Source organism: Gossypium hirsutum, chromosome D02 (genome assembly GCF_007990345.1).
Source record: "Gossypium hirsutum isolate 1008001.06 chromosome D02, Gossypium_hirsutum_v2.1, whole genome shotgun sequence".
Taxonomy (NCBI): Eukaryota; Viridiplantae; Streptophyta; class Magnoliopsida; order Malvales; family Malvaceae; genus Gossypium; species Gossypium hirsutum.
This window is the reverse complement of record NC_053438.1, coordinates 25983983-25996486: the sequence shown is the minus strand read 5'-3', so window position 1 is coordinate 25996486 and position 12504 is coordinate 25983983.

Below are 12504 nucleotides of genomic sequence, written 5' to 3'. Positions count from 1 at the left end.
CAATTAACACCTTTAAACTAATAGCGATTGACTTTTTCAACTTTTACGATTTAGTCCTTTTCGCTTAATTAACTATCGAAAAGTTAAAATTTTTTAACAAAACTTTAATACCACCTTAATGACACTCTATAAATATTTATAAAAATATTTACGACTTGTTTTATAGAAATGAGGTCCTAATACCTCATTTTTTAAAACCACTTGACCTTAAGGTCTTACCACTTGAATTTAATAAATCACTTATATAACATAAATTATCAAATCAAAAACCTTTTTAAAATCACATTTGACTCATAAATATTAAATAATAATATTTACGAACTTACTCGTCAAATTTGGTATCCCCAAAACCACTATTTTCGACACCACTAAAAAATGGGCTATTACAAATACAGGGGTCAATTTTTGTTGCCTTTGTTTATGGTAGCCTTGATAGTCGGAAATGAATGAGACTTTGGAGTTCTTTGAAGGATTCTATTTCGATCTATGACTTTCCTTGGATGGCGGTAGGAGACTTTAATGCTCTTTTAGCCTTTAGTGAAAAAAAATGTGGGTGAGTTAGTGGTAAACGATGTTCTCTTTTGGGGGATTTTATTGAGTCTTTTAAGATCCATGACTTGGGTTTTAAGGGTTAACCCTTTACTTGGCTTAGGATTGATATTTTTGAGCGTCTTGACAGAGCTATTGGAAATGACAATTGGCTGGCGTCTTTCCTGAATTGTTCGGTAACTCATCTTCCAAGGCTAAAGTTTAATCATAGGCCTCTTCTTATTTCATTACGTCCTCGACTTCGTTCTCCTTTGGGTAGATCATTTCACTTTCTAGCAGGATAGGTTGAGCATAGTGATTTTCGTAAATTCCTTAAAGATAATCGGACTTTCATTGGGTCTATATCCACCTCGATATCCAATTTTACGAGTGTTTTGAAGGATTGGAATAAGAAGGTGTTTGGTCACATTGGTCTCCGAAAAACAAAGATTGTTTCAAACTTTGGAAAATATTCAAAGAGAAATGGATTACTCGCATTCTGACTCATTATGTCAAAGGGATTGGGCGATTACGGAGGAATTGGAATATGTATTGCATCATAATGAGCTCCTTTGGAAACAAAATGTGAGGTATGATTGGCTTTCTTTAGGGGATCGAAATACAATTTTTTTCCATATGTGTACTATTAAAAGAAGGAATCAGAATAGGATAATGGCTTTAAAAAATAAGACGGGGACTTAGATTTTAGATGAGAAAGAACTGTGTCATGGGGCAATTGATTTTTTTGTGAATCTGTATGGAGATGATTAGACGATATCGAAGGGTCTTCCCGCAAGTTCTTTTCTAAGACTTGAGGATGGTGAGATTAACTTTTTAAGCTAATCGGTTTCTAATTAGGAGATAAAGTCCGCCATGTTTAATATGGGGCCTTTAAAGGCTCTGAGAAGTAATGGATTTCATGCCCTATTCTTTCAGAGTTAGTGGGATTGTCTTAGAGAATCAGTTTGTTCGTGGGTCAAGAGTATCTTTACTGGAGAGAGGATCGATCTAGAACTTAATAATTCTCTAATCGTCCTCACTCCAAAGGTTTCGAATCCTGAATGTTTTTCGCAGTTTCAGGTGATTAGTTTGTGGTCAGTCTTGTATAAGTTGGTAATGAAAATCATCACTAATCGGTTTAAGCTGGTTTTCCCAAGAATTATTGGTCAAGAGCATACGGGGTTTATTGCGAGAAAAGCCACTACGGATAATATCATCATTACTCAAGAGGTGTTTCATTCCATGAGAATTAAGAAGAATACCAGTAATTGGATGGCCGTAAAGATAGACCTTGAGAAAGCTTATGATCGAGTGCGTTGGGAGTTTATTAGAGCTTCTCTCCAACCTGTAAGTATTCTGAACTTTCTCTGTAATATAATTATGTCTGCTATCACTAACTCTACCATGAAAATTCTATAGAATGGAACACCAACCCAAAAATTTCGTCCATCTAGAGGTGTCCGACAAGGTTGTCCACTTTCCCTTTATCTCTTTATTTTGTGCATGGAGTGGCTCAAACATAGTTTTTAATCTAGTATTTTTTTTTTGGAAAATGGAGGCCTATCAGACTTTCCTGATCAGACTCTCCTTTGTCTCATCTTTTCTTTGCAGATGGATTGATTTTGTTCGGTCAAGCTGAAGAGATCAAGCAATCGTTTTGAAAAAGGTGTTGGATAACTTTTTTTAATTTTTATGGGCACAAGATTAATGTTAATAAAACAAAAATATGTTTCTCTGAAGGTTTTGGCGATACACTGTAGGTGGTAGTCTTTGTTGTATCCTTGGTTTTTGCAAATTTTAGAACCTTGGTGGTTATTTAGGGGTTCTCCTATTCCATGACAGTGTCACGAATAGTACTTTGAGATTTGTGGTGAAAAAGGTTCAGAACAAATTACAAAGTTTGGAGGCGAGGTCGTTGTCTTTAGCTGGTAGAGCTACTCTTGCACAATTAGTTTTAATGGTGATCCCTAGTTATTTCATGCAATCGATAATGATTCCCAAAGGTCTTTGTAAGGAGATTGAGCGCATGGTTCATCAATTTGTTTGGGGATCTTCGAGCAATAGTTGAAAAGTAGATTTAGTAGGTTGGGAAGATATTTGTTAGCCTCGAGAACGAGGGGGCTTGGTTTTCGAAAGCTGCAGGATCACAATACTTGTGGTTGATTCTAAAGCCATTTGGGTCCAGGTTCTCTGCGTTAAATATAGGATTACTAATGGAATTCCATAAAATTTATCAAGGAGTAGATGCTCTTTTTTGTGGAAAGCCTTCATAAAGGTTTGGCCAATTATTTGAGAGAATTTGCTCTGGTCTATAGGAGATGGGAGAAATGTTAGATGCTGGCATGACCCATGGATTCCTAATGTGGAGCCCCATGTTGATTTGATTCCTGAACATTCGAACCTTGATTTGAATTGCTCGCTAGGTTATATGGTCTTAGATGATGGTACTTGGAACCTTTATTTGTTTCGAATTTGGTTGCCTGAGATGATCATATGTAAGATTATTGGCACCCATCAGCAAGAGTAGATAGGATTATCTGGGAGGAAACGACGACAAGTTCATTTTTCATCAAGAACGCATATGAGAAAATACGAGAAAATTCATAGAATCATTAGGAGGAAGAGGGAAATTTCTTAGAATTCATAGAATCAAGGTCCACCAAGAGTTAGATTATATTTGGCTTGTGCTCAAACAGAGATTACTCACTAATGTGGAAAGAGTTCGGCAAGGGATTAGTCATAGCTCGACGTGTGGGGTCTGTAGACATATCCCTGAAGATCTATGGCATACTATTCAGGACTACCTTCCTGCAAGAGAAATCTGGAACCTTTTAACACCTACTGATCTACTTGTTAGTTTTTTTTTGGTAACTTGCAGGAATGGATCATTTCTAATTTGTAGAACAAATACGATCTTAGCTTTGGTGAGGTCGATTGGCAATGCCTTTTCGGAATACTCATCTGTCCCATATGGAAAAATCGTAACTTATTTATTTTTCAGGGTGCGTCATAGAGCAGCAACGACACTATTAAGGCCTCAATTAGTTGGGCCAAACATTTTATGATGGCCGATAGGGGACATGCAAACTTGTTTCAGCGACCTTGTTCTTGCCTTAACATGTCTAGGTTTGGAATTTATTTAAATACTGATGGATCAGTTAGACTTGAGGATGGCTTTGCCACAACAGGGGGAATTGTACATTATCATAGTGAGCAATGGATCTTGGGTTACAATAGATTCCTGGGGAGCTGTTCAGTGTTCGAGGCAGAATTGTGGGGCATTTTAGATGGCTTAAGCATCTTGATTAATCGAGGTTATAAGGAGGTGCAAATTCGGACGAATAGTATTGAAATGGCTAGTGCCATCCACGAGATTACATTAGATGGACAGACTACGGCTTTGATTAGGAGGATTTGTCAAGTACTTTCACAGATTTAGTATTAGAGCATTTGTCATATTCCTAGAGAAGAGAACCAAGAAGCTGACACACTGATAATGTTGGCTCACATAAATAAATAAAGGTTGCAATTTTTTTAAATCTCCCCGCTAGGGGGTTTGAATTGTGTTACGTAATTTTGTTTCTTTATTTTCTTATTTATCACAAAAAAAAAACAAGGAACAAGAATTTTTTTAAATTTTTAAATATATGTAAAGTACATATATTATTATCATTTCAACCTTGCTTCTAGTTTTCTTCATTTCTGTTCGCAGTTATATATATTATATGAGGTTTAAAAACATAATATTATTATTTTTATATTTGTATATTTTGATGTAGTTTAGGTTTATGTTTCATCTATGATTATCCGTATAAATGATTTTTTATACAAGCAATAAAAATTTGTCACACCTCAATCTTAAATATCTTTCTAAACTTTATTATATACAAGAATAAATTTAAAGATTTTTTTTATTTACATCTTTTTATAATTTATAAAATTTTAAATTTGTAATAGTAAAATTGTACTTTGATCTCTAAAAAATGATTAAAATTTAATTTAATTCTTTAAAAGTTATAAAGATATAGGCTAATAAATGATAAAATTACATTTTTACTATCATAAAAATACACAATTTAATTCCGCCCAATATATTTTTTAGCTTCCCCTAAGATAAACAACAAGAAATAAGGTCTATGCTTTGATTTAATCTTTTACAAACCTTAATAGAATAGAACTAAACTAAATTAATTAAAACAATCCCAATTAATCACAAATTAAATAATTAAAAAATATAAATATAAAACATTTAATAAAGAAATTGGCAAATCGCTTCATCTTGTGGTTTAAGGCTTTCAATCTATTTATTTTGTGGTTTAAAGCTTTTAATGAAAAATCACGAAGGATGTCTAAAGTTTTGAATGAAAAGTCGTGAAAGATGAATATGATATTTGATGTAAAGAAAATATTAGTCGAAAGAGAGGAACAAAAGGAATAAAGAATGTAACTCTGGTCATATATTTTCTTTCACTTGAATCATGTAATTGTAATACAAATGTTGGAGGTAAAAAAGATTTTGATAAAGCTTATAAAACCAAAGATAAATAAATGACGTAATTTATCACTCTTTAATATTATGAATATCTACATTACATTAACAAGTTAAGAAATTATGTTAAGTTACTTCATCTCTAAACTTATAATATTTTATTAATCTAAGCGATAAAAACTCCTTTTATATCAATATAATTTTAAAAGTTAATGTAAATTATAATTATTTATATTATATGTAACAGTATATGTTAATGTAGGAGAGAATTACTCGTCAAATATAAAATATTAGATAAAATTACTTATTTAGAGATTTTATTCTTTCTAGTATTATCGATAATTTTTATAATAATTAATATTTTTTAGAATTTAAAATTATGGGGTTGTGTAATTACAATTTATATTATCAAATATGGCATAGAGGATAACGATATAATTTCACTTTAATATTAGTCTATCATAGACCTGTTCATGGACCGGACTACTCGTCTGGGCCCGAAGCCTACCCAAAAGTAGGAGGATTTGGGCAAAAATATTAAGCCCAAGAAATGGGCTTGCACAAAAAAATTAATTAGGCCCGTTTAAAATATGGGTCGGGTTTGGGCTTGAACATTCAAAGCTTGAGCCCGGCCTATTTTTAAGTTTATATTACTTTATTTTATGTTATTGTTATATATTATATAATTTATAACACATTAAAAAATAAATCTATACTAAATGTATAATATTACTCTAACGTAAACATTAAAATAATATTACGACGACTATATAAAAAATTCAATCAATAAAAAAAATTAATTATTAAATATTAAAATAATATAATATAAATATTTTAAAAAAATTTAAAAAAACAATAAGGGTGAGCTTAAAATGACTTTGAGTTAATCTTTTGTAAATATAGACAAATTTGGATAAAATTTTATGCTCATATTTCGAACCGGGCAAAATTTAAGCAAGTATAAAATATGTTAATATCATGCTTATGTCTGAACTCAGCCCGACCTATAAGCACCATTAGTCAATCATTTCTAACAAATTATAAGTCATTGTAATTAATTGAGAATATAATAATTACACTTTTAACCATTTACTTGTAATGTGTAGACACATAATTGGCGACTAATGAATAACTAACATCAAATTAATAAATCACTAATACCTAATATCACATGTAAAGTCACTAATACATGTAGAATTACAAATTTAAATGCTTTGTTCAACTAACGAAAACAATGTTCCTTATTCAGTATACTTTAAAATTTTATTACAAATTTTTTACTTTTAATCATTATTTTTTAATTTTAAAATTTATATTTAATTATTTATATTTAAATCACAAATATTATTTAAAAAACATTCATCAACCTTCAATTGCAGTATTTCTAAAAGTTTAAACAGATAAATAGTTTTCTTCCAAAGCGGAGATATTTGTAGGTGAAATCGGATTATGTTTGTGTTTGGATTGGATTTAAGTATAATATTAATATATTTTTATTTGTTTAAGTCTGGCTTAGTCTAAAATATGAATTAATTTTTTTTCTAAACTTATACATATTTCTAAATGCTAACCCAAGTCATTTTAAACATAGTCATATTATTTTTCTAATTTTTTGAAAATTGTTTATAATTTAATATTTAATAATTTTATATATTATTTATTTAATAAAAGTTTATACATAGGTAATTTAAAATTTTTTTAATATGTTTACATTATTGTATTATATATTATTATAAATGTTAGGGATTGACCCAATTAAACAACGAATAAGTAAAAAATAGTGGAAGAAATTGAGAAATTGAACACATGAATTTAACGTGAAAAAATCTCTCTAAAGAGGATAAAAACCACGAGCAAAGATAATTTTACTATAATGGCAAAAGAACGAAGAGTACAAAAGATGAAGATAAAAACTAAACCCCAAAACCCGAAAACAAAGAACCCTCACAACGTAAACACAAAATTCTCCAAAAGTGTTATGAGTTCTAATCTTTAATGGGTGTGTTTTCTAAGGTTGTAAAAGAGCCTATTTATAAGCTAAATTCGTAGATCAAATAATTTATGCTAATAAATGCTAAATATATTATACTAATAAATATTAAATCTTCTAGAAATAATTGTTTAACTTGACCTGCAAGCAATCTTTTATTTTATTTAACAGGAATTTGAGTCACACAACCCTAACAAACTCCACCTTGACACGGATTCTCACAGCACCATCTTTGCCAAAGCCCACCACAGGCCTATCTTGAACTATGCAGGGAATTAACTGAGTTAGATCTGTGCTTAAAAGTTGGAAGACTCCTAGCATTCGACTTGAACACTGCCAAATCAAAACTAACTCGAGTCTAGTTTTCACGAATACAGTGTCCTAACTTTTCAAAACCTGCATCCAAAAGAAAACCTCTTTTCAACGAAACGGTCATACCTTTTTCCCTTTTATGACCAAGTTGTCTCCACTTCAAATAAGTTGACTTCAAATCCGTAACGGACGAGGGACGTCCGATTTCACCGGTCACTGTAGAACTTTCCAGTATATAAAGACTGTCGGTTCTTTTACCTTTTAACAAAATGAGAGCCCCACGAGACACATTAATGCCGCTTAACTCGATATTGATTCTACAACCTTTCAAGTCTAAAATACTTAGGGAGATGAGATTCTTTCGTAAATCAAGTATATACCTGACATCTAAGAGTGTCATTATCTTCCCATCGTGCATCCTAGTTTTAATAGTATCAATATCGATTACCTTACTGGATGAATCATTTCCCATGCGCACAACTCCACCTTCAACCGAACTGTATGTGAAGAACCATTCTCTGTTGGGACACATGTGGAAAAGACATCCTGAATCTAGGATCCACTCGGACATAAGCTCGGAGCTATCGCTTATTGACACTAATAAGAAATCATCAGCGCTTTCATCGGCCAAATTAACACCAATTGTATTTTCCTCATTATTCTCAGTAACCCTTTTATTTTGCGGTTTATAACAATTTACTTTGATTTGACCTAACTTCTTACAATAGCGACAACTTTTGTCTCTTTTCTTTGATGTTACCAAAATAAAAGCTTGTCTATCTGTCTTGCTATCTGAACCAAACTCTTTTTCAAGTTTGTCTTTACTTAACAAATGACCTTTCACATCCTCAAATGAGAGTATGTCTCTGTCATAAATCAGGGTCTCCCTGAAAGACTTGTATGAAGAGGCTAAAGAGCACAATAATAGCGTAGCCTGATCTTCATTGTCAATCTTAACCTCAACATTCTTTAAATCATTCAACAGAGTAATAAATTGACTAATGTGATCTCTAAGAAGCTCATCTTCGTTGATGCAAAACGTAAATAAATGTTGTTTCAACACTAAATAGTTAGCCAAAGACTTAGTCACATAAAGAGTTTCTAACCATTTCCACAAGGCGAATGAGGTTTTCTCCATCAATACCTCCTACAATACCCTATTCGCGAGGCACAACTGGATTGCAGATAGTGCCTTTTCATTAAGCTCTTCCCATTCTATATGATCTAGATTCTCATGCTTTTTCTCGGTAACAACCTTTTTCAGGCCAGTCTGAACTAGAATTGTCATTATCTGAACTTGCCACAAATTGAAACTTGTGACACCATCGAACTTCTCAATGTCAAACCTTATTGCTGTCATCTCTGAATGGGCTGATCTACGAAGAATTGAACTAGCTCTGATACCACTTGTTAGGGATCAACCTGATTAAGAAACGAACAAGTAAAAAATAATGGAAGAAATTGAGAAATTGAACACACAAATTTAATGTGAAAAAATCCCTCCAAAGAGGATAAAAAATCACGGTTAAAGATAATTTTACTATAATGGCAAAAGAACGAAGAGTACAAAAGATGGAGATAAAAACTAAAACCCCAAACCCAAAAAATAAAAAATCCTCACAATGTAAACATAAAATTCTCCAAAAGTGTTATGTAATAGCTCGTTTTTAATGGTGTCAGAAACAGTGGTTTTGGGACCACAATTTCGACGAATGAGTTATTATTTTAATATTTATTTAATGTCTACAGGATTATTTTAAGGTCGTATTAAAATTTCGTTAAGAAATTTTGAAGTTTAAATGGTTAATTGGGTAAAAAGGACTAAACCATAAAGGTTGCAAAAGTGGGTATCTATTAGATAAAAAGGTTAAATCGCTATAGAAAGGTAAATTGAAGGATGTAGTTGGTAAATATACCATAATGTATGTTAGTGGATGCGCATGGATAGGTTTTAATAAAATTTTAATAGTTTTAAAAGGTTAGTATGATAATTTGATAATTAGGTTAAAAGATTAAGTAAATAAAAGATGAAACAAGCTATCATCTTCTTTCTTTTCTTATTTTTGAATCAAAATTTTCCATTGAAGGGGAGAAAGCTTCAATTTTGAAGTCCTTCATGCATGGCATGTAAATTTGTCCTGTTTTTAATGATTTTTATGTTTTTGAGTTCGTTTTAGCTTAATCTAGCTAGCCCAGGGGTTAATTTGCAAAATTTTTAAAGGTTGAGGGACTTTCCATGGTTGATTTTAAATATGCTTTGAATTTATTTGATAGATTATTAATCTTGGTTGTTAAACAAACTTGTTTTGTTAAGTGATTTTTGATTAATTTTGAAATAGGGATTGAATTATGGAAAGCGTAAATCCATGGGTTTTATTGTGAATTTTTTATAATTATGGGTTGTGCCAAGGTCCCTTGTAGCATTGATTAATATGGGTTTAGGTTAAAATGATTAATATTCAAGTTATAAGCTTAAGGACTAAATTGTGAAAAGTTAAAATATTAGGGGTAATTTCATAATTTTACATAAATATGAATTATGATTGAATTGAATACTTGAAGTATTTAATTAAATAAAATTATCTATTTAGATCAAGATAAACAAAAACTGGACTTAAATTGAGGAAATACTAAAGCTTTAAATTAGATTTTAACTCGACTATTACGACCATAATTATCGAGGTAAGTTCGTATGAATTATAATCGTATTAATGTTAGTTGAATATACATGTATCAATGCTATGAATAATTGACGGATAATGAATCCCATTTGAACCTTAAGAACTCTTAAGATACGAATGACATGTCATTAGAGATTTCATGTTTAGGGTGTTGGTCTTGAATATCCTACCGATGGCTGAGGTCCTACATTTGTTGTGGATTCTCTACAGCTTGTGTGAACAACATCATGTAGCTAACATTCCGACCCACAGCTGGTATGAGTAGGCTTATTCCACAGCTCGTGTGAATAGGCTTATTTCACAACTCGTGTGAGCATTATTGACAAGGAAAGGTTACAGTTATATGGAAAGGCACACTATGTGTGAGCATTCCTAAGTATTCGATGCAATTCTAGATGATTCAACGAGTAAGTAAAGGAAATGGTATGGTAAGTATACAATTGAAAAGGTTCATGATCTTATGAAAAGGTTGATGAGTTAAATGATATGTATATGAAATCTACTTACTATATGATTGAACTCATATGTATCATGGATGAGCCTATTAACTTGTGAGTTTGATGGTGCTTGTATAGGCTTTTACTAATCTTATGGTCTCGGTAATGATATTATGTTTCTTCTATAGTTTGTACTAAAGAAATGGTAAGTTATGTTTGAGTTCATACGAGCTTACTAAGTACTAGTTGCTTCCGTAGTTACTTTCCTTTGTTTTATAGATTAACAGAAGCTCGACCGGTTGGAAGATTGTTGGGGATCAATCATACTATCCAACAACCATTTCGGTATTTTTTGAGTAGTTTGACCAAGGTTATATATGACATGCATAGGACCTTTTGTAATGGTAGTTCATGAACGTGTTAATGGTTGATTTGGTATGTATATGCTTTTGAAGTTTATGTTTGGTTTGATGGACTTTTTGTTGGAACGCCGGCACCTTCACGGCGCAGCAAAAATTAATACATCCGGTGATCCAAACCATGGATCCATGTGCGAGGAACGAATCGGGGTGAAATAAAGGTTTCGAAATTACCAAATCTTTAAACTAGATAGACAACGACGCTTCGGCAACGAGTATTCTGATCTACTATCGAACCAAGCCGCAACCTTTTGTAACTCCGGCCTTTACGTAATCCACCCAGTTGACAATGAACAGAAGAAATCCCCAAAACTATTTTGGAGAGCCACTTTGCTTGACAGCTGCTAGACTTTTTAAGCAAAGAAAAACGAGATTTTTAATTTTTTTAGGATTTTTTTTAAAAACACACACTTTTCCCTCTTATAATTGGTATATATATGATGAATCATAATTCATTAAATATTTATTCGAACATAATAATCATAATTGAAATTAAATAAATATAACAATGTTTTAAACTGAAAATTATAATTACATTAATTATAATAATAATTTACGTAAACTATATTTATTTGAATTTATATACAAACCAAATTCATATATTAATAGAACTATGTTCTCATTATATGTACAACAACCTTGTACATATAATATGTTCGATATTTGATTACCCAATTAAATTAATTCTGCAATTAATTTAATTCATGTGACAACCAAACACAATACCAACTATATTTTATTCCGTTCATTTCAACCATAGGGTGTGGCCCTGTAGGTTATTGTACTGTTAGCAGTAATAATAGAACGATTCTAATGTTACAAACAATGAGTGGCATCTAGTAATGCATCATTGCTACCTAAGTTATAAGAAATCATGATTCAACATAACCTTTTTGCGATTAACCTTTCATGCATTAATCCTCAAGTCCTTTATCTTTGGGTTGGACACAAGTCATGGAATAGTCACACTTGCATAGTCCATCCCATGTTCCTTGATATCTTGAGTAGACTATAATATACAAATAAGTATGACATCTCATATCAACTTTTTTGAGCATGGTTATGCATTTCTAGTCTCACTCAATCAAGTGGCCTAAGATATTACTCCCATTATGTAGGAGAGACTTATCTTATATTGATCAACCATATCCCTCTACATAGATCGTGGTATATCCAACATCAACCTTTATAGAACAACCAGGTATGGTGTATGTTTGACTGTATCAAAATATACAACTCACGATGTTGAGATAATGATGATCTCAAGTCTGAGGATCATATACATATTAACCACTATGAGTAATGTTGTGACAATTACATAATAATCCAAGAAACATACTCATAACGGGTCAGTCCAATATGTTGTTCTCTAACACACATATTCATGCATTGATTTTGACACTCTATATCAATGAAAACTCTTTATCATCAATCAACTACATGTTAGTCTTAATGCATTATTATTGTCCTAGCCAACAATAATACTTGACTAAGGATCTTTTAAGAATAATCATATTATTCTCAGGACATTATTATAGAACAGTTTATTTATACACACATAAAAGAAACTGAAATAATAATGGCAACGCCTTATATTAATAAACATGATAAATCAAGTATGTTATTACAACCATCTCATGATTGATCT